Source organism: Ranitomeya imitator, chromosome 3 (assembly GCF_032444005.1).
Source record: "Ranitomeya imitator isolate aRanImi1 chromosome 3, aRanImi1.pri, whole genome shotgun sequence".
NCBI lineage: Eukaryota > Metazoa > Chordata > Amphibia > Anura > Dendrobatidae > Ranitomeya > Ranitomeya imitator.
The window spans coordinates 520707598-520732770 of NC_091284.1; positions in this window are offsets into that span (position 1 = coordinate 520707598).

Below are 25173 nucleotides of genomic sequence, written 5' to 3' on the forward strand. Positions count from 1 at the left end.
TGAGAGAGAGAGAGATGGCACACCCAGGAGTCAGGACTGGCAAACAAGCAGAAAGGCCAATATTAATCTCCCACTGATTTTTTAGATTTTTTCAGGGAGAATTTAGGAACCAAATAAAAAAAAAAAAATAGGCTTTCTATAACCCACTATTTGAGAGAGAGAGATGGCACACCCAGGAGTCAGGACTGGCACACAAGCTGAAAGGCCAATATTAATCTCCCACTGTTTTTTTTTTTTTTTTCCAGGGAGAATTTAGAAACCAAAAAAAAAATTGATTTTTCAGGGAGAATTTAGAAACCAAATAAAAAAAATGATTTTTTTCAGGGAGAATTTAGAAACCAAATAAAAAAAAAAAATAGGCTTTCTATGGCCCACTATTTGAGAGAGAGAGATGGCACACCCAGGAGTCAAAAGTGGCACACAAGCAGAAAGGCCAATATTAATCTCCCACTGATTTTTTTTTATTTTTTCAGTGAGAATTTAGAAAACAAATAAAAAAGAACAAAAAATAGGCTTTATATGGCCCACTATTTGTGAGAGAGAGATGGCACACCCAGGAGTCAGGAGTGGCACACAAGCAGAAAGGCCAATATTAATCTCCCACTGATTTTTTTAGATTTTTTCAGGGAGAATTTAGAAACCCAAAAAAAAAAAGGCTTTCTATGGCCCACTATTTGAGAGAGAGAGAGATGGCACACCCAGGAGTCAGGACTGGCACACAAGCAGAAAGGCCAATATTAATCTCCCACTGATTTTTTTAGATTTTTTCAGGGAGAATTTAGAAACCAAATTAAAAAAAAAATAGGCTTTCTATGGCCCACTATTTGAGAGAGAGAGATGGCACACCCAGGAGTCAGGACTGGCACACAAGCTGAAAGGCCAATATTAATCTCCCACTGATTTTTTTTTTATTTTTTCAGGGAGAATTTAGAAACCAAATATAAAAAAAAATAGGCTTTCTATGGCCCACTATTTGAGAGAGAGAGAGATGGCACACCCAGGAGTGAGGTGTGGCACACAAGCAGAAAGGCCAATATTAATCTCCCACTGATTTTTTTAGATTTTTTCAGTGAGAATTTAGAAACCAAATAAAAAAAAATAGGCTTTCTATGGCTTACTATTTGAGAGAGAGAGAGATGGCACACCCAGGAGTCAGGAGTGGCACACAAGCAGAAAAACCAATATTAATCTCCCACTGATTTTTTTTTTATTTTTCCAGGGAGAATTTAGAAACCAAATTAAAAAAAATAGGTTTTCTATGGCCCACTATTTGAGAGCGAGAGATGGCACACCCAGGAGTCAGAACTGGCACACAAGCTGAAAGGCCAATATTAATCTCCCACTGATTTTTTTTTTTTCAGGGAGAATTTAGAAACCCCAAAAAAAAATTGATTTTTTCAGGGAGAATTTAGAAACCAAATAAAAAAAAAAAATAGGCTTTCTATGGCCCACTATTTGAGAGAGAGAGATGGCACACCCAGGAGTCAGGAGTGGCACACAAGCAGAAAGGCCAATATTAATCTCCCACTGTTTTTTTTTTTTTCAGGGAGAATTTAGAAACCAAATAAAAAATATTGATTTTTTCAGAGAGAATTTAGAAACCAAATAAAAAAAAATTGATTTTTTCAGGGAGAATTTAGAAGCCAAATAAAAAAAAATAGGCTTTCTATGGCCCACTATTTGAGAGAGAGAGATGGCACACCCAGGAGTCAGGAGTGGCACACAAGCAGAAAGGCCAATATTAATCTCCCACTGATTTTTTTTTATTTTTTCAGTGAGAATTTAGAAAACAAATAAAAAAAAAATAGGCTTTCTATGGCCCACTATTTGAGAGAGAGAGATGGCACACCCAGGAGTCAGGACTGGCACACAAGCAGAAAGGCCAATATTAATCTCCCACTGATTTTTTTTTATTTTTTCAGGGAGAATTTAGAAACCAAATAAAAAAAAAATAGGCTTTCTATGGCCCACTATTTGAGAGAGAGAGAGATGGCACACCCAGGAGTCAGGACTGGCACACAAGCTGAATGGCCAATATTAATCTCCCACTGATTTTTTTTTATTTTTCCAGGGAGAAAAGAGAAACCAAATAAAAAAATAGGCTTTCTATGGCCCACTATTTGAGAGAGAGAGATGGCACACCCAGGAGTCAGGACTGGCACACAAGCTGAAAGGCCAATATTAATCTCCCACTGATTTTTTTTTTTATTTCTTCAGGGAGAATTTAGAAACCAAAAAAAAAATTGATTTTTTCAGGGAGAATTTAGAAACCAAATTAAAAAAATGGATTTTTTCACGGAGAATTTAGAAACCAAATAAAAAAAAAAAAATAGGCTTTCTATGGCCCACTATTTGAGAGAGAGAGATGGCACACCCAGGAGTCAGGAGTGGCACACAAGCAGAAAGGCCAATATTAATCTCCCACTGATTTTTTTAGATTTTTTCAGGGAGAATTTAGAAACCAAATAAAAAAAAAAAGGCTTTCTATCGCCCACTATTTGAGAGAGAGAGATGGCACACCCAGGAGTCAGGAGTGGCACACAAGCAGAAAGGCCAATATTAATCTCCCACTGATTTTTTTAGATTTTTTCAGGGAGAATTTAGAAACCAAATAAAAAAAAAAAGGCTTTCTATCGCCCACTATTTGAGAGAGAGAGATGGCACACCCAGGAGTCAGGAGTGGCACACAAGCAGAAAGGCCAATATTAATCTCCCACTGATTTTTTTTTATTTTTTCAGTGAGAATTTAGAAAACAAAAAAAACAAAAAATAGGCTTTCTATGGCCCACTATTTGAGAGAGATAGCTGGCACACCCAGGAGTCAGGAGTGGCACACAAGCAGAAAGGCCAATATTAATCTCCAACTGATTTTTTTTTTTCAGGGAGAATTTAGAAACCAAATAAAAAATATTGATTTTTTTCAGGGAGAATTTAGAAACCAAATAAAAAAAATTGATTTTTTCAGGGAGAATTTAGAAACCAAATAAAAAAAAATAGGCTTTCTATGGCCCACTATTTCAGAGAGAGAGAGATGGCACACCCAGGAATCAGGACTGGCAAACAAGCAGAAAGGCCAATATTAATCTCCCACTGATTTTTTTAGATTTTTTCAGGGAGAATTTAGAAACCAAATTAAAAAAAAAAAATAGGCTTTCTATGGCCCACTATTTGAGAGAGAGAGATGGCACACCCAAGAGTCAGGACTGGCACACAAGCTGAAAGGCCAATATTAATCTCCCACTGATTTTTTTTTTATTTTTCCAGGGAGAATTTAGAAACCAAATTAAAAAAAATAGGTTTTCTATGGCCCACTATTTGAGAGCGAGAGATGGCACACCCAGGAGTCAGAACTGGCACACAAGCTGAAAGGCCAATATTAATCTCCCACTGATTTTTTTTTTTTCAGGGAGAATTTAGAAACCCCAAAAAAAAATTGATTTTTTCAGGGAGAATTTAGAAACCAAATAAAAAAAAAAAATAGGCTTTCTATGGCCCACTATTTGAGAGAGAGAGATGGCACACCCAGGAGTCAGGAGTGGCACACAAGCAGAAAGGCCAATATTAATCTCCCACTGTTTTTTTTTTTTTCAGGGAGAATTTAGAAACCAAATAAAAAATATTGATTTTTTCAGAGAGAATTTAGAAACCAAATAAAAAAAAATTGATTTTTTCAGGGAGAATTTAGAAGCCAAATAAAAAAAAATAGGCTTTCTATGGCCCACTATTTGAGAGAGAGAGATGGCACACCCAGGAGTCAGGAGTGGCACACAAGCAGAAAGGCCAATATTAATCTCCCACTGATTTTTTTTTATTTTTTCAGTGAGAATTTAGAAAACAAATAAAAAAAAAATAGGCTTTCTATGGCCCACTATTTGAGAGAGAGAGATGGCACACCCAGGAGTCAGGACTGGCACACAAGCAGAAAGGCCAATATTAATCTCCCACTGATTTTTTTTTATTTTTTCAGGGAGAATTTAGAAACCAAATAAAAAAAAAATAGGCTTTCTATGGCCCACTATTTGAGAGAGAGAGAGATGGCACACCCAGGAGTCAGGACTGGCACACAAGCTGAATGGCCAATATTAATCTCCCACTGATTTTTTTTTATTTTTCCAGGGAGAAAAGAGAAACCAAATAAAAAAATAGGCTTTCTATGGCCCACTATTTGAGAGAGAGAGATGGCACACCCAGGAGTCAGGACTGGCACACAAGCTGAAAGGCCAATATTAATCTCCCACTGATTTTTTTTTTTATTTCTTCAGGGAGAATTTAGAAACCAAAAAAAAAATTGATTTTTTCAGGGAGAATTTAGAAACCAAATTAAAAAAATGGATTTTTTCACGGAGAATTTAGAAACCAAATAAAAAAAAAAAAATAGGCTTTCTATGGCCCACTATTTGAGAGAGAGAGATGGCACACCCAGGAGTCAGGAGTGGCACACAAGCAGAAAGGTGTTAGGACTGGCGGAACGCACCAAGACAGATGATAAAGGTGCGTTCGCAGTCCGGGGTCCACCGTGCAGGTGAGAACCTGCTGCTAGCAATTTGCAGACTGTATGGCGGTACACTAAAGTATACACGCGTGGGTTTAACCTCACCCAGCGTGAAGAAAGCGATCCTGTTAATTCACAGGACCGCAGTACCGCACAAGTGCGCGAGCAAGTGGTCAGCGGACTTAACCCCAGAAGGGATTGGAGCCCGATTAGACCCCTGCTGGCGCAACACCGCAACTGGGTGTGTAGAGAACCTTAGGAAATATATGTGCACAAGAGTGCGAGCGATGCCGCGCTGACGGACGCCACTAACCACCCAGACTCGGGTATGGAAAGCGCAAGGCAGGCGCACGGCGCCGTACTGGCAGGCACAGCTACAGGACGCTGTGATGTGTGACTAGTGCTGTAGGCTAAGTCGGGCGCTAGATAGCAGCCATACACCTTCCGCGAACAGACATTCAATAGGGAAGGGGTATCCAAGGACGACTTGCACTCACAACATACACACATAAGCAATTGTAAAACAATACTAGCGCATGGCCGTGCGGTCATGCGCAGTTTATATAGCAGCAGCACAGGAAGTGGCCACAGCACTTTTGCCCTTCTAGGACCTGCCAAGAGGACCAATGGAATGTGCTGCAGAGCCTGAGCACATGACCCTCGATCTCCAACGGGAGACCTTATGCTGGGCATGCTCAGTACGTGCAGACAAGGACTTAGTCCCAGAGACGTCCGCTCGCTGCAGACCAGCACTGACTTCAATGGCAGAGACTGGAGAAGCAGCAGTAACTCTCAGAACAGAGTGAGAATGAGCAAGACGCTGGGACCGACGTCTTTGCTGAGCAGACTCCACTGCGGCTGGACAAGAATGGGAGACCGCAGCGGAGGCGGCTCGAGATTCCCCCTGTGCAGAAGCGGGAACTCGACCCCTAACATTACCCCCCCCCCTAGGGCCCCCCCCTCCTTGGGCCTCGCTACGTTCGAAGGCAGCAATGAGCTGCGGAGCCCGAATATACTCAGCAGGCTCCCAGGATCTATCCTCAGGACCGTAACCCCTCCAGTCCACCAAATAAAATTTTTTGCCACGAACCACCTTGTACCCCAAGATCGCGTTCACCTCGTAATCGTCCGTAGACGAACCCGACGTCCCAGTAGATGACTCAGAAAACCGGGACATGTAGACGGGCTTAAGGAGGGACACATGAAAGGTGTCGGTGATACCCAGGCGTGGAGGAAGGGCCAGACGGTAAACCACAGGATTAACCTGTTCGAGGACCTTAAAAGGGCCTAAGTAGCGAGGTGCAAACTTGGTGGACTCAACTCGCAGCCTGATGTTACGGGCGGAGAGCCACACTAAGTCGCCAGGAGCAAAGGTCGGAGCGGGGCGCCGATGTGCGTCGGCGGAGGACCTCATTCTCTCCTTGGAAGCCTGAATAGCATCCTGAGTGCGATCCCAAATGTCCCGTGCCTCCACAGCCCAGTCTGCCACCCTGGAATCGGCGGAAGACACGGGCATGGGCACAGGTACCCTCGGATGCTGACCATAGTTAAGGAGGAATGGAGTCTGTCCAGTGGAATCAGCGACAGCATTGTTAAGAGCAAACTCCGCCCACGGTAGCAAAGATGCCCAGTCATCCTGCTTAGCAGAAACAAAATGTCGCAGATATGTGACCAAGGTCTGGTTGGCTCTCTCTACCAACCCATTCGTCTCGGGATGATAAGCCGAAGAGAGATTCAACTCGATACTGAGAAGACGACAAAGCTCTCTCCAGAACCGAGACGCAAACTGGGGACCTCGGTCACTGACAATTTTGTCTGGCATACCGTGAAGACGAAAGATGTGTTTGACAAACAACGCTGCCAAGGCCCGTGCAGAAGGTAACCGGGGAAGTGGCACCAAATGCACCATTTTAGAAAAATGGTCGGTGATTACCCAAATAATGGTACAGCCACGAGACTTGGGCAAACCCACAACAAAATCCATCCCGACCATCTCCCAGGGCCTGTCTGCCACCGGCAGAGGGTATAACAAACCAGCTGGCCGTTGTCGGGAAGACTTATTCTTGGCACAAGAGACACATGCCCGAACGTAGTCTCCGACGTCACGAACCATATGTGGCCACCAGTACGTCCTCGCCAGTAGCTCAGAGGTCCTTTTAGCCCCAAAGTGTCCACCCACTCTGGACGAATGAGCCCAAGAGAGAACCTCCGGACGCAAATTGATGGGAACAAAAGTCTTGCCCGGGGGCACAGACTCCAGCGAAACCGGAGCTACAGTTCTCAGACTCTCCGAAGGGACAATGAGCCGAGGCTCGTCCTCCTCCTCCTCAGCTGACACGAAGGAGCGAGAGAGAGCGTCGGCACGAATGTTCTTCTCCCCGGCGAGATAATGTAGGGTAAAGTGGAACCGGGAGAAAAACAAGGACCATCTGGCCTGACGAGAATTCAGCCGCTGGGCTGTTTGTAAATAGACCAAATTCTTGTGATCCGTGAAAACCTGGAATGGGAACCGGGCACCCTCCAAGAGATGTCTCCACTCCGAAAAGGCCAACTTCATTGCCAACAACTCTCTATCCCCGATGGAGTAATTTCTCTCCGCTGGTGTGAAGGTCTTTGAGAAAAAGAAGCATGGATGCTTCCGACCCTGAGCATCCTTTTGATAGAGGACTGCTCCAGCGCCAACGGATGAGGCATCCACTTCCAGAAGGAATGGCTTACCCACATCGGGACGATGTAAGATAGGAGCGCTGGCAAAATGGGACTTTATAGAAGAGAAGGCCTTGGAGACCCCTTCGGACCACAATTTGGGATTCGCTCCCTTCTTGGTGAGGGATACCAAGGGAGCTACCAAAGTTGAAAAGTGGGGAATGAACTGGCGATAGTAATTTATGAACCCCATAAAGCGCTGCACCGCTTTAAGAGAATGGGGTTCCTGCCAGTCCATCACTGCTTGTAGTTTGGCAGGATCCATAGCCAATCCCTGGGCCGAGACGATATAGCCCAGGAAAGGCAAGGACTCCTGCTCGAACACACACTTCTCCAACTTTGCATATAAGGAATTCGCCCGTAGGAGTTCGAAGACTCTGCCAACATCTCTCCGGTGGGAGTCAATATCTGGAGAAAAGATGAGGATATCATCCAGATAGACTACGACCGAGGTGGAAAGCATATCCCGGAAGATATCGTTGACAAAGTCCTGAAAAACGGCTGGGGCATTACAGAGCCCGAAAGGCATCACCAGGTACTCATAGTGCCCATCCCTGGTATTGAAAGCCGTTTTCCATTCGTCCCCCTCACGGATGCGAATCAGATTGTAGGCACCCCGCAGATCTAATTTGGTGAAAATTTTAGCTCCCCTTAATCTGTCAAAGAGCTCCGATATCAGGGGCAACGGGTATTTGTTCTTAATAGTGATTGCATTGAGACCCCTGTAATCGATGCAAGGACGTAACTCCCCGTTCTTCTTCTGCACGAAGAAGAATCCCGCCCCTGCCGGAGACACTGACTTCCTTATAAATCCTCTTGCTAAATTCTCCTGAATGTATTGAGACATAGCCTCCGTCTCAGGAAGAGAGAGGGGATATACCCTTCCCCTAGGAGGTTCAGCTCCCGGCAAGAGGTCGATAGGACAGTCGTAAGGGCGATGGGGCGGTAGAGTCTCAGCAGCCTTTTTAGAGAACACGTCTGCATAACACCAATAATACCTGGGAAGTGACGAGAGATCTGCGGGTACCTGGGTAGAAGAGACCTGTACACACTCACTCACACATCTGCCCAAACATGACTTACTCCAGCCCAATATTTTCCCTGAGGACCACTCAATATGTGGCGAGTGGAAACGGAGCCAGGGTATTCCCAGCAAAATCTCATCCATTCCCTCAGGAAGGACAAGAAGGGAAATAATCTCCTGGTGGGAAGGAGACATGGACAGCGATAACGGGACTGTCTGGTGCGTGATTTGCAGTGGGAGTGTCGCCCCATTCACAACTCTAACCGTTATTGGTTTGGCGAGCATGACCAGTGGTATAGCATGACGTGTAGCAAAAGCAGAGGACATGAAACTTCCCTCTGCTCCTGAATCCACACAAAGCTCGACTGTAAGAGTGGAGGAGCCTAACAGGATTGTCCCTTTAAAGGACAGTTTGGAGGAGAATGCTGCTGTGTCTAGTGAACCTCCCCCAATGGCCACTAGACGCGATCGTTTCCCGACCGCCGCGGACATTTATTGGCGTAATGTCCATGTTGTCGACAGTTATTACAAACTACGGGTACTCGAGCGGCTAGAGATTTAGGTCCCGCTCGAGAAACCTCCATGGCCTCATGAGAATCTGACGCCAAGACAGGAGATTCCAGAGGTCTGGCGAAAGTTGGAGCCAGCCGAAACCTCTGCCTACACTGGGTCCGCTCCAACCTCCGCTCGTGAAAACGGAGGTCGATGCGGGTAGACACGGAAATAAGTTCCTCCAGTGTGGCCGGTATCTCCCTAGTGGCCAAGGCGTCTTTCACGTGGTCTGCCAGTCCCCTCCAGAACACCGGAATAAGAACTTTGTCTGGCCACTCTAACTCTGAAGCTAGAGTCCGGAACTGAATGGCAAACTGGCTGACCACGGAGGTACCCTGTGTAATGGACAACAATTGGAGTGCGGTGTCGTGGGTAACCCGAGGCCCTAAAAAGACCTGCTTCAGAGTGTCCAAGAAGAGAGGAGCACTCTGTACCACACGATCATCTCGCTCCCAGAGTGGCGTTGCCCACTCCAACGCCCTGCCCGACAAGAGAGATAGGATAAATCCCACTCTCGCCCGCTCCGTAGGAAAACGTGACGCCAGGAGCTCAAGATGTATAGAGCACTGACTCACGAATCCGCGACAAAGTTTACTGTCGCCAGCAAACTTGTCAGGTAGTGGGAGACGGGATAAAGTCGGAGCAGGGGTGGCAGTGGACAAACTGGCCACGGCTACACTTGCAGCCTGCACAGCTACAGCAGTGACATCCACAGCTGAGGTTGTACGCTCAAGAGCCGCCAACCTTCCCTCCAGCTGCTGGATGTACCGCTGTAAACGCTGGTCGTCCGCCATTTTACTAGCCAGACCCTGGCGCTAGTATTCTGTTAGGACTGGCGGAACGCACCAAGACAGATGATAAAGGTGCGTTCGCAGTCCGGGGTCCACCGTGCAGGTGAGAACCTGCTGCTAGCAATTTGCAGACTGTATGGCGGTACACTAAAGTATACACGCGTGGGTTTAACCTCACCCAGCGTGAAGAAAGCGATCCTGTTAATTCACAGGACCGCAGTACCGCACAAGTGCGCGAGCAAGTGGTCAGCGGACTTAACCCCAGAAGGGATTGGAGCCCGATTAGACCCCTGCTGGCGCAACACCGCAACTGGGTGTGTAGAGAACCTTAGGAAATATATGTGCACAAGAGTGCGAGCGATGCCGCGCTGACGGACGCCACTAACCACCCAGACTCGGGTATGGAAAGCGCAAGGCAGGCGCACGGCGCCGTACTGGCAGGCACAGCTACAGGACGCTGTGATGTGTGACTAGTGCTGTAGGCTAAGTCGGGCGCTAGATAGCAGCCATACACCTTCCGCGAACAGACATTCAATAGGGAAGGGGTATCCAAGGACGACTTGCACTCACAACATACACACATAAGCAATTGTAAAACAATACTAGCGCATGGCCGTGCGGTCATGCGCAGTTTATATAGCAGCAGCACAGGAAGTGGCCACAGCACTTTTGCCCTTCTAGGACCTGCCAAGAGGACCAATGGAATGTGCTGCAGAGCCTGAGCACATGACCCTCGATCTCCAACGGGAGACCTTATGCTGGGCATGCTCAGTACGTGCAGACAAGGACTTAGTCCCAGAGACGTCCGCTCGCTGCAGACCAGCACTGACTTCAATGGCAGAGACTGGAGAAGCAGCAGTAACTCTCAGAACAGAGTGAGAATGAGCAAGACGCTGGGACCGACGTCTTTGCTGAGCAGACTCCACTGCGGCTGGACAAGAATGGGAGACCGCAGCGGAGGCGGCTCGAGATTCCCCCTGTGCAGAAGCGGGAACTCGACCCCTAACAAAAGGCCAATATTAATCTCCCACTGATTTTTTTAGATTTTTTCAGGGAGAATTTAGAAACCAAATAAAAAAAAAAAGGCTTTCTATCGCCCACTATTTGAGAGAGAGAGATGGCACACCCAGGAGTCAGGAGTGGCACACAAGCAGAAAGGCCAATATTAATCTCCCACTGATTTTTTTTTATTTTTTCAGTGAGAATTTAGAAAACAAATAAAAAAAAAAATAGGCTTTCTATGGCCCACTATTTGAGAGAGAGAGATGGCACACCCAGGAGTCAGGAGTGGCACACAAGCAGAAAGGCCAATATTAATCTCCCACTGATTTTTTTTTATTTTTTCAGTGAGAATTTAGAAAACAAATAAAAAAAACAAAAAATAGGCTTTCTATGGCCCACTATTTGAGAGAGATAGCTGGCACACCCAGGAGTCAGGAGTGGCACACAAGCAGAAAGGCCAATATTAATCTCCAACTGATTTTTTTTTTTCAGGGAGAATTTAGAAACCAAATAAAAAATATTGATTTTTTTCAGGGAGAATTTAGAAACCAAATAAAAAAAATTGATTTTTTCAGGGAGAATTTAGAAACCAAATAAAAAAAAATAGGCTTTCTATGGCCCACTATTTCAGAGAGAGAGAGATGGCACACCCAGGAATCAGGACTGGCAAACAAGCAGAAAGGCCAATATTAATCTCCCACTGATTTTTTTAGATTTTTTCAGGGAGAATTTAGAAACCAAATAAAAAAAAAATAGGCTTTCTATGGCCCACTATTTGAGAGAGAGAGAGATGGCACACCCAGGAGTCAGGACTGGCACACAAGCAGAAAGGCCAATATTAATCTCCCACTGATTTTTTTTAGATTTTTTCAGGGAGAATATAGAAACCAAATAAAAAAAAAAAATAGGCTTTCTATGGCACACTATTTGAGAGAGAGATGGCACAAACAGGAGTCAGGACTGGCACACAAGCTGAAAGGCCAATATTAATCTCCCACTGATTTTTTTTTATTTTTTCAGGGAGAATTTAGAAACCAAAAAAAAAATTGATTTTTCAGGAAGAATTTAGAAACCAAATAAAAAAAATTGATTTTTTTCAGGGAGAATTTAGAAACCAAATAAAAAAAAAAATAGGCTTTCTATGGCCCACTATTTGAGAGAGAGAGATGGCACACCCAGGAGTCAAAAGTGGCACACAAGCAGAAAGGCCAATATTAATCTCCCATTGATTTTTTTTTATTTTTTCAGTGAGAATTTAGAAAACAAATAAAAAAAAACAAAAAATAGGCTTTCTATGGCCCACTATTTGAGAGAGAGAGATGGCACACCCAGGAGTCAGGAGTGGCACACAAGCAGAAAGGCCAATATTAATCTCCCACTGATTTTTTTAGATTTTTTCAGGGAGAATTTAGAAGCCAAATAAAAAAAAAAAAGGCTTTCTATCGCCCACTATTTGAGAGAGAGAGAGACATGGCACACCCAGGAGTCAGGACTGGCACACAAGCAGAAAGGCCAATATTAATCTCCCACTGATTTTTTTAGATTTTTTCAGGGAGAATTTAGAAACCAAATTAAAAAAAAAAAGGCTTTCTATGGCCCACTATTTGAGAGAGAGAGATGGCACACCCAGGAGTCAGGACTGGCACACAAGCTGAAAGGCCAATATTAATCTCCCACTGATTTTTTTTTTATTTTTCCAGGGAGAATTTAGAAACCAAATAAAAAAAATAGGCTTTCTATGGCCCACTATTTGAGAGAGAGAGATGGCACACCCAGGAGTCAGGACTGGCACACAAGCTGAAAGGCCTATATTAATCTCCCACTGATTTTTTTAGATTTTTTCTTGGGAGAATTTAGAAACCAAATAAAAAAAAAAATAGGCTTTCTATGGCCCACTATTTGAGAGAGAGAGATAGCACACCCAGGAGTCAGGACTGGCACACAAGCAGAAAAGCCAATATTAATCTCCCACTGATTTTTTTAGATTTTTTCAGGGAGAATTTAGAAACCAAATTAAAAAAAAATAGGCTTTCTATGGCTTACTATTTGAGAGAGAGAGAGATGGCACACCCAGGAGTCAGGAGTGGCACACAAGCAGAAAAACCAATATTAATCTCCCACTGATTTTTTTAGATTTTTTCAGGGAGAATTTAGAAACCAAATAAAAAAAAAAAATAGGCTTTCTATGGCCCACTATTTGAGAGAGAAAGAGATGGCACACCCAGGAGTCAGGACTGGCACACAAGCAGAAAGGCCAATATTAATCTCCCACTGATTTTTTTAGATTTTTTCAGGGAGAATTTAGAAACCAAATTAAAAAAAAAAAATAGGCTTTCTATGGCCCACTATTTGAGAGAGAAAGAGATGGCACACCCAGGAGTCAGGACTGGCACACAAGCAGAAAGGCCAATATTAATCTCCCACTGATTTTTTTTTTATTTTTCCAGGGAGAATTTAGAAACCAAATTAAAAAAATAGGTTTTCTATGGCCCACTATTTGAGAGAGAGAGATGGCACACCCAGGAGTCAGAACTGGCACACAAGCTGAAAGGCCAATATTAATCTCCCACTGATTTTTTTTTTTTTTCAAGGAGAATTTAGAAACCCCCCAAAAAATTGATTTTTTCAGGGAGAATTTAGAAACCAAATAAAAAAATTGTTTTTTTCCGGGAGAATTTAGAAACCAAATAAAAAAAAAAAATAGGCTTTCTATGGCCCACTATTTGAGAGAGAGAGAGATGGCACACCCAGGAGTCAGGAGTGGCACACAAGCAGAAAGGCCAATATTAATCTCCCACTGTTTTTTTTTTTTCAGGGAGAATTTAGAAACCAAATAAAAAATATTGATTTTTTCAGGGAGAATTTAGAAACCAAATAAAAAAAATTGATTTTTTCAGGGAGAATTTAGAAGCCAAATAAAAAAAAATAGGCTTTCTATGGCCCACTATTTGAGAGAGAGAGATGGCACACCCAGGAGTCAGGAGTGGCACACAAGCAGAAAGGCCAATATTAATCTCCCACTGATTTTTTTTTATTTTTTCAGTGAGAATTTAGAAAACAAATAAAAAAAACAAAAAATAGGCTTTCTATGGCCCACTATTTGAGAGAGATAGCTGGCACACCCAGGAGTCAGGAGTGGCACACAAGCAGAAAGGCCAATATTAATCTCCAACTGATTTTTTTTTTTCAGGGAGAATTTAGAAACCAAATAAAAAATATTGATTTTTTTCAGGGAGAATTTAGAAACCAAATAAAAAAAATTGATTTTTTCAGGGAGAATTTAGAAGCCAAATAAAAAAAAATAGGCTTTCTATGGCCCACTATTTGAGAGAGAGAGATGGCACACCCAGGAGTCAGGAGTGGCACACAAGCAGAAAGGCCAATATTAATCTCCCACTGATTTTTTTTTATTTTTTCAGTGAGAATTTAGAAAACAAATAAAAAAAAAAAATAGGCTTTCTATGGCCCACTATTTGAGAGAGAGAGATGGCACACCCAGGAGTCAGGAGTGGCACACAAGCAGAAAGGCCAATATTAATCTCCCACTGATTTTTTTTTATTTTTTCAGGGAGAATTTAGAAACCAAATAATAGAAAAAAATAGGCTTTCTATGGCCCACTATTTGAGAGAGAGAGAGATGGCACACCCAGGAGTCAGGACTGGCACACAAGCTGAATGGCCAATATTAATCTCCCACTGATTTTTTTTTATTTTTCCAGGGAGAAAAGAGAAACCAAATAAAAAAAATAGGCTTTCTATGGCCCACTATTTGAGAGAGAGAGATGGCACACCCAGGAGTCAGGACTGGCACACAAGCTGAAAGGCCAATATTAATCTCCCACTGATTTTTTTTTTTCTTTCTTCAGGGAGAATTTAGAAACCAAAAAAAAAAATTGATTTTTTCAGGGAGAATTTAGAAACCAAATTAAAAAAATGGATTTTTTCACGGAGAATTTAGAAACCAAATAAAAAAAAAAAATAGGCTTTCTATGGCCCACTATTTGAGAGAGAAAGAGATGGCACACCCAGGAGTCAGGACTGGCACACAAGCAGAAAGGCCAATATTAATCTCCCACTGATTTTTTTAGATTTTTTCAGGGAGAATTTAGAAACCAAATTAAAAAAAAAAAATAGGCTTTCTATGGCCCACTATTTGAGAGAGAGAGATGGCACACCCAGGAGTCAGGACTGGCACACAAGCTGAAAGGCCAATATTAATCTCCCACTGATTTTTTTTTTATTTTTCCAGGGAGAATTTAGAAAACAAATTAAAAAAATAGGTTTTCTATGGCCCACTATTTGAGAGAGAGAGATGGCACACCCAGGAGTCAGAACTGGCACACAAGCTGAAAGGCCAATATTAATCTCCCACTGATTTTTTTTTTTTTTCAAGGAGAATTTAGAAACCCCCCCAAAAAATTGATTTTTTCAGGGAGAATTTAGAAACCAAATAAAAAAATTGTTTTTTTCCGGGAGAATTTAGAAACCAAATAAAAAAAAAAAAATAGGCTTTCTATGGCCCACTATTTGAGAGAGAGAGAGATGGCACACCCAGGAGTCAGGAGTGGCACACAAGCAGAAAGGCCAATATTAATCTCCCACTGTTTTTTTTTTTTCAGGGAGAATTTAGAAACCAAATAAAAAATATTGATTTTTTCAGGGAGAATTTAGAAGCCAAATAAAAAAAAAATAGGCTTTCTATGGCCCACTATTTGAGAGAGAGAGATGGCACACCCAGGAGTCAGGAGTGGCACACAAGCAGAAAGGCCAATATTAATCTCCCACTGATTTTTTTTTATTTTTTCAGTGAGAATTTAGAAAACAAATAAAAAAAAAAAAATAGGCTTTCTATGGCCCACTATTTGAGAGAGAGAGATGGCACACCCAGGAGTCAGGAGTGGCACACAAGCAGAAAGGCCAATATTAATCTCCCACTGATTTTTTTTTATTTTTTCAGGGAGAATTTAGAAACCAAATAATAGAAAAAAATAGGCTTTCTATGGCCCACTATTTGAGAGAGAGAGAGATGGCACACCCAGGAGTCAGGACTGGCACACAAGCTGAATGGCCAATATTAATCTCCCACTGATTTTTTTTTATTTTTCCAGGGAGAAAAGAGAAACCAAATAAAAAAAATAGGCTTTCTATGGCCCACTATTTGAGAGAGAGAGATGGCACACCCAGGAGTCAGGACTGGCACACAAGCTGAAAGGCCAATATTAATCTCCCACTGATTTTTTTTTTTCTTTCTTCAGGGAGAATTTAGAAACCAAAAAAAAAAATTGATTTTTTCAGGGAGAATTTAGAAACCAAATTAAAAAAATGGATTTTTTCACGGAGAATTTAGAAACCAAATAAAAAAAAACAAAAAATAGGCTTTCTATGGCCCACTATTTGAGAGAGATAGCTGGCACACCCAGGAGTCAGGAGTGGCACACAAGCTGAAAGGCCAATATTAATCTCCCACTGATTTTTTTTTTATTTTTCCAGGGAGAATTTAGAAACCAAATAAAAAAAATAGGCTTTCTATGGCCCACTATTTGAGAGAGAGAGATGGCACACCCAGGAGTCAGGACTGGCACACAAGCAGAAAGGCCAATATTAATCTCCCACTGATTTTTTTAGATTTTTTCAGGGAGAATTTAGAAACCAAATTAAAAAAAAATAGGCTTTCTATGGCTTACTATTTGAGAGAGAGAGAGATGGCACACCCAGGAGTCAGGAGTGGCACACAAGCAGAAAAACCAATATTAATCTCCCACTGATTTTTTTAGATTTTTTCAGGGAGAATTTAGAAACCAAATAAAAAAAAAAATAGGCTTTCTATGGCCCACTATTTGAGAGAGAAAGAGATGGCACACCCAGGAGTCAGGACTGGCACACAAGCAGAAAGGCCAATATTAATCTCCCACTGATTTTTTTAGATTTTTTCAGGGAGAATTTAGAAACCAAATTAAAAAAAAAAATAGGCTTTCTATGGCCCACTATTTGAGAGAGAGAGAGATGGCACACCCAGGAGTCAGGACTGGCACACAAGCTGAAAGGCCAATATTAATCTCCCACTGATTTTTTTTTTATTTTTCCAGGGAGAATTTAGAAACCAAATTAAAAAAATAGGTTTTCTATGGCCCACTATTTGAGAGAGAGAGATGGCACACCCAGGAGTCAGAACTGGCACACAAGCTGAAAGGCCAATATTAATCTCCCACTGATTTTTTTTTTTTCAAGGAGAATTTAGAAACCCCCCCAAAAAATTGATTTTTTCAGGGAGAATTTAGAAACCAAATAAAAAAATTTGTTTTTTTCCGGGAGAATTTAGAAACCAAATAAAAAAAAAAAATAGGCTTTCTATGGCCCACTATTTGAGAGAGAGAGAGATGGCACACCCAGGAGTCAGGAGTGGCACACAAGCAGAAAGGCCAATATTAATCTCCCACTGTTTTTTTTTTTCAGGGAGAATTTAGAAACCAAATAAAAAATATTGATTTTTTCAGGGAGAATTTAGAAACCAAATAAAAAAAATTGATTTTTTCAGGGAGAATTTAGAAGCCAAATAAAAAAAAATAGGCTTTCTATGGCCCACTATTTGAGAGAGAGAGATGGCACACCCAGGAGTCAGGAGTGGCACACAAGCAGAAAGGCCAATATTAATCTCCCACTGATTTTTTTTTATTTTTTCAGTGAGAATTTAGAAAACAAATAAAAAAAAAAATAGGCTTTCTATGGCCCACTATTTGAGAGAGAGAGATGGCACACCCAGGAGTCAGGAGTGGCACACAAGCAGAAAGGCCAATATTAATCTCCCACTGATTTTTTTTTATTTTTTCAGGGAGAATTTAGAAACCAAATAATAGAAAAAAATAGGCTTTCTATGGCCCACTATTTGAGAGAGAGAGAGATGGCACACCCAGGAGTCAGGACTGGCACACAAGCTGAATGGCCAATATTAATCTCCCACTGATTTTTTTTTATTTTTCCAGGGAGAAAAGAGAAACCAAATAAAAAAAATAGGCTTTCTATGGCCCACTATTTGAGAGAGAGAGATGGCACACCCAGGAGTCAGGACTGGCACACAAGCTGAAAGGCCAATATTAATCTCCCACTGATTTTTTTTTTTCTTTCTTCAGGGAGAATTTAGAAACCAAAAAAAAAAATTGATTTTTTCAGGGAGAATTTAGAAACCAAATTAAAAAAATGGATTTTTTCACGGAGAATTTAGAAACCAAATAAAAAAAAACAAAAAATAGGCTTTCTATGGCCCACTATTTGAGAGAGATAGCTGGCACACCCAGGAGTCAGGAGTGGCACACAAGCTGAAAGGCCAATATTAATCTCCCACTGATTTTTTTTTTATTTTTCCAGGGAGAATTTAGAAACCAAATAAAAAAAATAGGCTTTCTATGGCCCACTATTTGAGAGAGAGAGATGGCACACCCAGGAGTCAGGACTGGCACACAAGCAGAAAGGCCAATATTAATCTCCCACTGATTTTTTTAGATTTTTTCAGGGAGAATTTAGAAACCAAATTAAAAAAAAATAGGCTTTCTATGGCTTACTATTTGAGAGAGAGAGAGATGGCACACCCAGGAGTCAGGAGTGGCACACAAGCAGAAAAACCAATATTAATCTCCCACTGATTTTTTTAGATTTTTTCAGGGAGAATTTAGAAACCAAATAAAAAAAAAAATAGGCTTTCTATGGCCCACTATTTGAGAGAGAAAGAGATGGCACACCCAGGAGTCAGGACTGGCACACAAGCAGAAAGGCCAATATTAATCTCCCACTGATTTTTTTAGATTTTTTCAGGGAGAATTTAGAAACCAAATTAAAAAAAAAAAAATAGGCTTTCTATGGCCCACTATTTGAGAGAGAGAGATGGCACACCCAGGAGTCAGGACTGGCACACAAGCTGAAAGGCCAATATTAATCTCCCACTGATTTTTTTTTATTTTTCCAGGGAGAATTTAGAAACCAAATTAAAAAAATAGGTTTTCTATGGCCCACTATTTGAGAGAGAGAGATGGCACACCCAGGAGTCAGAACTGGCACACAAGCAGAAAGGCCAATATTAATCTCCCACTGATTTTTTTAGATTTTTTCAGGGAGAATTTAGAAACCAAATTAAAAAAAAAATAGGCTTTCTATGGCTTACTATTTGAGAGAGAGAGAGATGGCACACCCAGGAGTCAGGAGTGGCACACAAGCAGAAAAACCAATATTAATCTCCCACTGATTTTTTTAGATTTTTTCAGGGAGAATTTAGAAACCAAATAAAAAAAAAAATTGGCTTTCTATGGCCCACTATTTGAGAGAGAAAGAGATGGCACACCCAGGAGTCAGGACTGGCACACAAGCAGAAAGGCCAATATTAATCTCCCACTGATTTTTTTAGATTTTTTCAGGGAGAATTTAGAAACCAAATTAAAAAAAAAAAATAGGCTTTCTATGGCCCACTATTTGAGAGAGAGAGATGGCACACCCAGGAGTCAGGACTGGCACACAAGCTGAAAGGCCAATATTAATCTCCCACTGATTTTTTTTTTTTTCAAGGAGAATTTAGAAACCCCCCCAAAAAATTGATTTTTTCAGGGAGAATTTAGAAACCAAATAAAAAAATTGTTTTTTTCCGGGAGAATTTAGAAACCAAATAAAAAAAAAAAAGGCTTTCTATGGCCCACTATTTGAGAGAGAGAGAGATGGCACACCCAGGAGTCAGGAGTGGCTCACAAGCAGAAAGGCCAAGATTAATCTCCCACTGATTATTTTTTATTTTTTCAGTGAGAATTTAGAAAACAAATAAAAAAACAAAAAATAGGCTTTCTATGGCCCACTATTTGAGAGAGAGAGCTGGCACACCCAGGAGTCAGGAGTGGCACACAAGCAGAAAGGCCAATATTAATCTCCCACTGTTTTTTTTTTCAGGGAGAATTTAGAAACCAAATAAAAAATATTGATTTTTTCAGGGAGAATTTAGAAACCAAATAAAAAAAATTGATTTTTTCAGGGAGAATTTAGAAGCCAAATAAAAAAAAATAGGCTTTCTATGGCCCACTATTTGAGAGAGAGAGATGGCACACCCAGGAGTCAGGAGTGGCACACAAGCAGAAAGGCCAATATTAATCTCCCACTGATTTTTTTTTATTTTTTCAGTGAGAATTTAGAAAACAAATAAAAAAAAAATAGGCTTTCTATGGCCCACTATTTGAGAGAGAGAGAGATGGCACACCCAGGAGTCAGGAGTGGCACACAAGCAGAAAGGCCAATATTAATCTCCCACTGATTTTTTTTTATTTTTTCAGGGAGAATTTAGAAACCAAATAATAAAAAAAAATAGGCTTTCTATGGCCCACTATTTGAGAGAGAGAGAGATGGCACACCCAGGAGTCAGGACTGGCACACAAGCTGAATGGCCAATATTAATCTCCCACTGATTTTTTTTTATTTTTCCAGGGAGAAAAGAGAAACCAAATAAAAAAAAATAGGCTTTCTATGGCCCACTATTTGAGAGAGAGAGATGGGACACCCAGGAGTCAGGAGTGGCACACAAGCAGAAAGGCCAATATTAATCTCCCACTGATTTTTTTTTATTTTTTCAGGGAGAATTTAGAAACCAAATAATAGAAAAAAATAGGCTTTCTATGGCCCACTATTTGAGAGAGAGAGAGATGGCACACCCAGGAGTCAGGACTGGCACACAAGCTGAATGGCCAATATTAATCTCCCACTGATTTTTTTTTATTTTTCCAGGGAGAAAAGAGAAACCAAATAAAAAAAATAGGCTTTCTATGGCCCACTATTTGAGAGAGAGAGATGGCACACCCAGGAGTCAGGACTGGCACACAAGCTGAAAGGCCAATATTAATCTCCCACTGATTTTTTTTTTTCTTTCTTCAGGGAGAATTTAGAAACCAAAAAAAAAAATTGATTTTTTCAGGGAGAATTTAGAAACCAAATTAAAAAAATGGATTTTTTCACGGAGAATTTAGAAACCAAATAAAAAAAAAAAAAAATAGGCTTTCTATGGCCCACTATTTGAGAGAGATAGCTGGCACACCCAGGAATCAGGAGTGGCACACAAGCTGAAAGGCCAATATTAATCTCCCACTGATTTTTTTTTTATTTTTCCAGGGAGAATTTAGAAACCAAATAAAAAAAATAGGCTTTCTATGGCCCACTATTTGAGAGAGAGAGATGGCACACCCAGGAGTCAGGACTGGCACACAAGCAGAAAGGCCAATATTAATCTCCCACTGATTTTTTTAGATTTTTTCAGGGAGAATTTAGAAACCAAATTAAAAAAAAATAGGCTTTCTATGGCTTACTATTTGAGAGAGAGAGAGATGGCACACCCAGGAGTCAGGAGTGGCACACAAGCAGAAAAACCAATATTAATCTCCCACTGATTTTTTTAGATTTTTTCAGGGAGAATTTAGAAACCAAATAAAAAAAAAAATAGGCTTTCTATGGCCCACTATTTGAGAGAGAAAGAGATGGCACACCCAGGAGTCAGGACTGGCACACAAGCAGAAAGGCCAATATTAATCTCCCACTGATTTTTTTAGATTTTTTCAGGGAGAATTTAGAAACCAAATTAAAAAAAAAAAAATAGGCTTTCTATGGCCCACTATTTGAGAGAGAGAGATGGCACACCCAGGAGTCAGGACTGGCACACAAGCTGAAAGGCCAATATTAATCTCCCACTGATTTTTTTTTTATTTTTCCAGGGAGAATTTAGAAACCAAACTAAAAAAATAGGTTTTCTATGGCCCACTATTTGAGAGAGAGAGATGGCACACCCAGGAGTCAGAACTGGCACACAAGCTGAAAGGCCAATATTAATCTCCCACTGATTTTTTTTTTTCAAGGAGAATTTAGAAACCCCCCAAAAAAATTGATTTTTTCAGGGAGAATTTAGAAACCAAATAAAAAAATTTGTTTTTTTCCGGGAGAATTTAGAAACCAAATAAAAAAAAAAAAATAGGCTTTCTATGGCCCACTATTTGAGAGAGAGAGAGATGGCACACCCAGGAGTCAGGAGTGGCACACAAGCAGAAAGGCCAATATTAATCTCCCACTGTTTTTTTTTTTTCAGGGAGAATTTAGAAACCAAATAAAAAATATTGATTTTTTCAGGGAGAATTTAGAAACCAAATAAAAAAAATTGATTTTTTCAGGGAGAATTTAGAAGCCAAATAAAAAAAAATAGGCTTTCTATGGCCCACTATTTGAGAGAGAGAGATGGCACACCCAGGAGTCAGGAGTGGCACACAAGCAGAAAGGCCAATATTAATCTCCCACTGATTTTTTTTTATTTTTTCAGTGAGAATTTAGAAAACAAATAAAAAAAAAAAATAGGCTTTCTATGGCCCACTATTTGAGAGAGAGAGATGGCACACCCAGGAGTCAGGAGTGGCACACAAGCAGAAAGGCCAATATTAATCTCCCACTGATTTTTTTTTTTTCAAGGAGAATTTAGAAACCCCCCCAAAAAATTGATTTTTTCAGGGAGAATTTAGAAACCAAATAAAAAAATTTGTTTTTTTCCGGGAGAATTTAGAAACCAAATAAAAAAATAAAAATAGGCTTTCTATGGCCCACTATTTGAGAGAGAGAGAGATGGCACACCCAGGAGTCAGGACTGGCACACAAGCTGAAAGGCCTATATTAATCTCCCACTGATTTTTTTAGATTTTTTCAGGGAGAATTTAGAAACCAAATAAAAAAAAAATAGGCTTTCTATGGCCCACTATTTGAGAGAGAGAGATAGCACACCCAGGAGTCAGGACTGGCACACAAGCAGAAAGGCCAATATTAATCTCCCACTGATTTTTTTAGATTTTTTCAGGGAGAATTTAGAAACCAAATTAAAAAAAAAATAGGCTTTCTATGGCTTACTATTTGAGAGAGAGAGAGATGGCACACCCAGGAGTCAGGAGTGGCACACAAGCAGAAAAACCAATATTAATCTCCCACTGATTTTTTTAGATTTTTTCAGGGAGAATTTAGAAACCAAATAAAAAAAAAAAATTGGCTTTCTATGGCCCACTATTTGAGAGAGAAAGAGATGGCACACCCAGGAGTCAGGACTGGCACACAAGCAGAAAGGCCAATATTAATCTCCCACTGATTTTTTTAGATTTTTTCAGGGAGAATTTAGAAACCAAATTAAAAAAAAAAAATAGGCTTTCTATGGCCCACTATTTGAGAGAGAGAGATGGCACACCCAGGAGTCAGGACTGGCACACAAGCTGAAAGGCCAATATTAATCTCCCACTGATTTTTTTTTTTTTCAAGGAGAATTTAGAAACCCCCCCAAAAAATTGATTTTTTCAGGGAGAATTTAGAAACCAAATAAAAAAATTGTTTTTTTCCGGGAGAATTTAGAAACCAAATAAAAAAAAAAAAGGCTTTCTATGGCCCACTATTTGAGAGAGAGAGAGATGGCACACCCAGGAGTCAGGAGTGGCTCACAAGCAGAAAGGCCAAGATTAATCTCCCACTGATTATTTTTTATTTTTTCAGTGAGAATTTAGAAAACAAATAAAAAAACAAAAAATAGGCTTTCTATGGCCCACTATTTGAGAGAGAGAGCTGGCACACCCAGGAGTCAGGAGTGGCACACAAGCAGAAAGGCCAATATTAATCTCCCACTGTTTTTTTTTTCAGGGAGAATTTAGAAACCAAATAAAAAATATTGATTTTTTCAGGGAGAATTTAGAAACCAAATAAAAAAAATTGATTTTTTCAGGGAGAATTTAGAAGCCAAATAAAAAAAAATAGGCTTTCTATGGCCCACTATTTGAGAGAGAGAGATGGCACACCCAGGAGTCAGGAGTGGCACACAAGCAGAAAGGCCAATATTAATCTCCCACTGATTTTTTTTTATTTTTTCAGTGAGAATTTAGAAAACAAATAAAAAAAAAATAGGCTTTCTATGGCCCACTATTTGAGAGAGAGAGAGATGGCACACCCAGGAGTCAGGAGTGGCACACAAGCAGAAAGGCCAATATTAATCTCCCACTGATTTTTTTTTATTTTTTCAGGGAGAATTTAGAAACCAAATAATAAAAAAAAATAGGCTTTCTATGGCCCACTATTTGAGAGAGAGAGAGATGGCACACCCAGGAGTCAGGACTGGCACACAAGCTGAATGGCCAATATTAATCTCCCACTGATTTTTTTTTATTTTTCCAGGGAGAAAAGAGAAACCAAATAAAAAAAAATAGGCTTTCTATGGCCCACTATTTGAGAGAGAGAGATGGGACACCCAGGAGTCAGGAGTGGCACACAAGCAGAAAGGCCAATATTAATCTCCCACTGATTTTTTTTTATTTTTTCAGGGAGAATTTAGAAACCAAATAATAGAAAAAAATAGGCTTTCTATGGCCCACTATTTGAGAGAGAGAGAGATGGCACACCCAGGAGTCAGGACTGGCACACAAGCTGAATGGCCAATATTAATCTCCCACTGATTTTTTTTTATTTTTCCAGGGAGAAAAGAGAAACCAAATAAAAAAAATAGGCTTTCTATGGCCCACTATTTGAGAGAGAGAGATGGCACACCCAGGAGTCAGGACTGGCACACAAGCTGAAAGGCCAATATTAATCTCCCACTGATTTTTTTTTTTCTTTCTTCAGGGAGAATTTAGAAACCAAAAAAAAAAATTGATTTTTTCAGGGAGAATTTAGAAACCAAATTAAAAAAATGGATTTTTTCACGGAGAATTTAGAAACCAAATAAAAAAAAAAAAAAATAGGCTTTCTATGGCCCACTATTTGAGAGAGATAGCTGGCACACCCAGGAATCAGGAGTGGCACACAAGCTGAAAGGCCAATATTAATCTCCCACTGATTTTTTTTTTATTTTTCCAGGGAGAATTTAGAAACCAAATAAAAAAAATAGGCTTTCTATGGCCCACTATTTGAGAGAGAGAGATGGCACACCCAGGAGTCAGGACTGGCACACAAGCAGAAAGGCCAATATTAATCTCCCACTGATTTTTTTAGATTTTTTCAGGGAGAATTTAGAAACCAAATTAAAAAAAAATAGGCTTTCTATGGCTTACTATTTGAGAGAGAGAGAGATGGCACACCCAGGAGTCAGGAGTGGCACACAAGCAGAAAAACCAATATTAATCTCCCACTGATTTTTTTAGATTTTTTCAGGGAGAATTTAGAAACCAAATAAAAAAAAAAATAGGCTTTCTATGGCCCACTATTTGAGAGAGAAAGAGATGGCACACCCAGGAGTCAGGACTGGCACACAAGCAGAAAGGCCAATATTAATCTCCCACTGATTTTTTTAGATTTTTTCAGGGAGAATTTAGAAACCAAATTAAAAAAAAAAAAATAGGCTTTCTATGGCCCACTATTTGAGAGAGAGAGATGGCACACCCAGGAGTCAGGACTGGCACACAAGCTGAAAGGCCAATATTAATCTCCCACTGATTTTTTTTTTATTTTTCCAGGGAGAATTTAGAAACCAAACTAAAAAAATAGGTTTTCTATGGCCCACTATTTGAGAGAGAGAGATGGCACACCCAGGAGTCAGAACTGGCACACAAGCTGAAAGGCCAATATTAATCTCCCACTGATTTTTTTTTTTC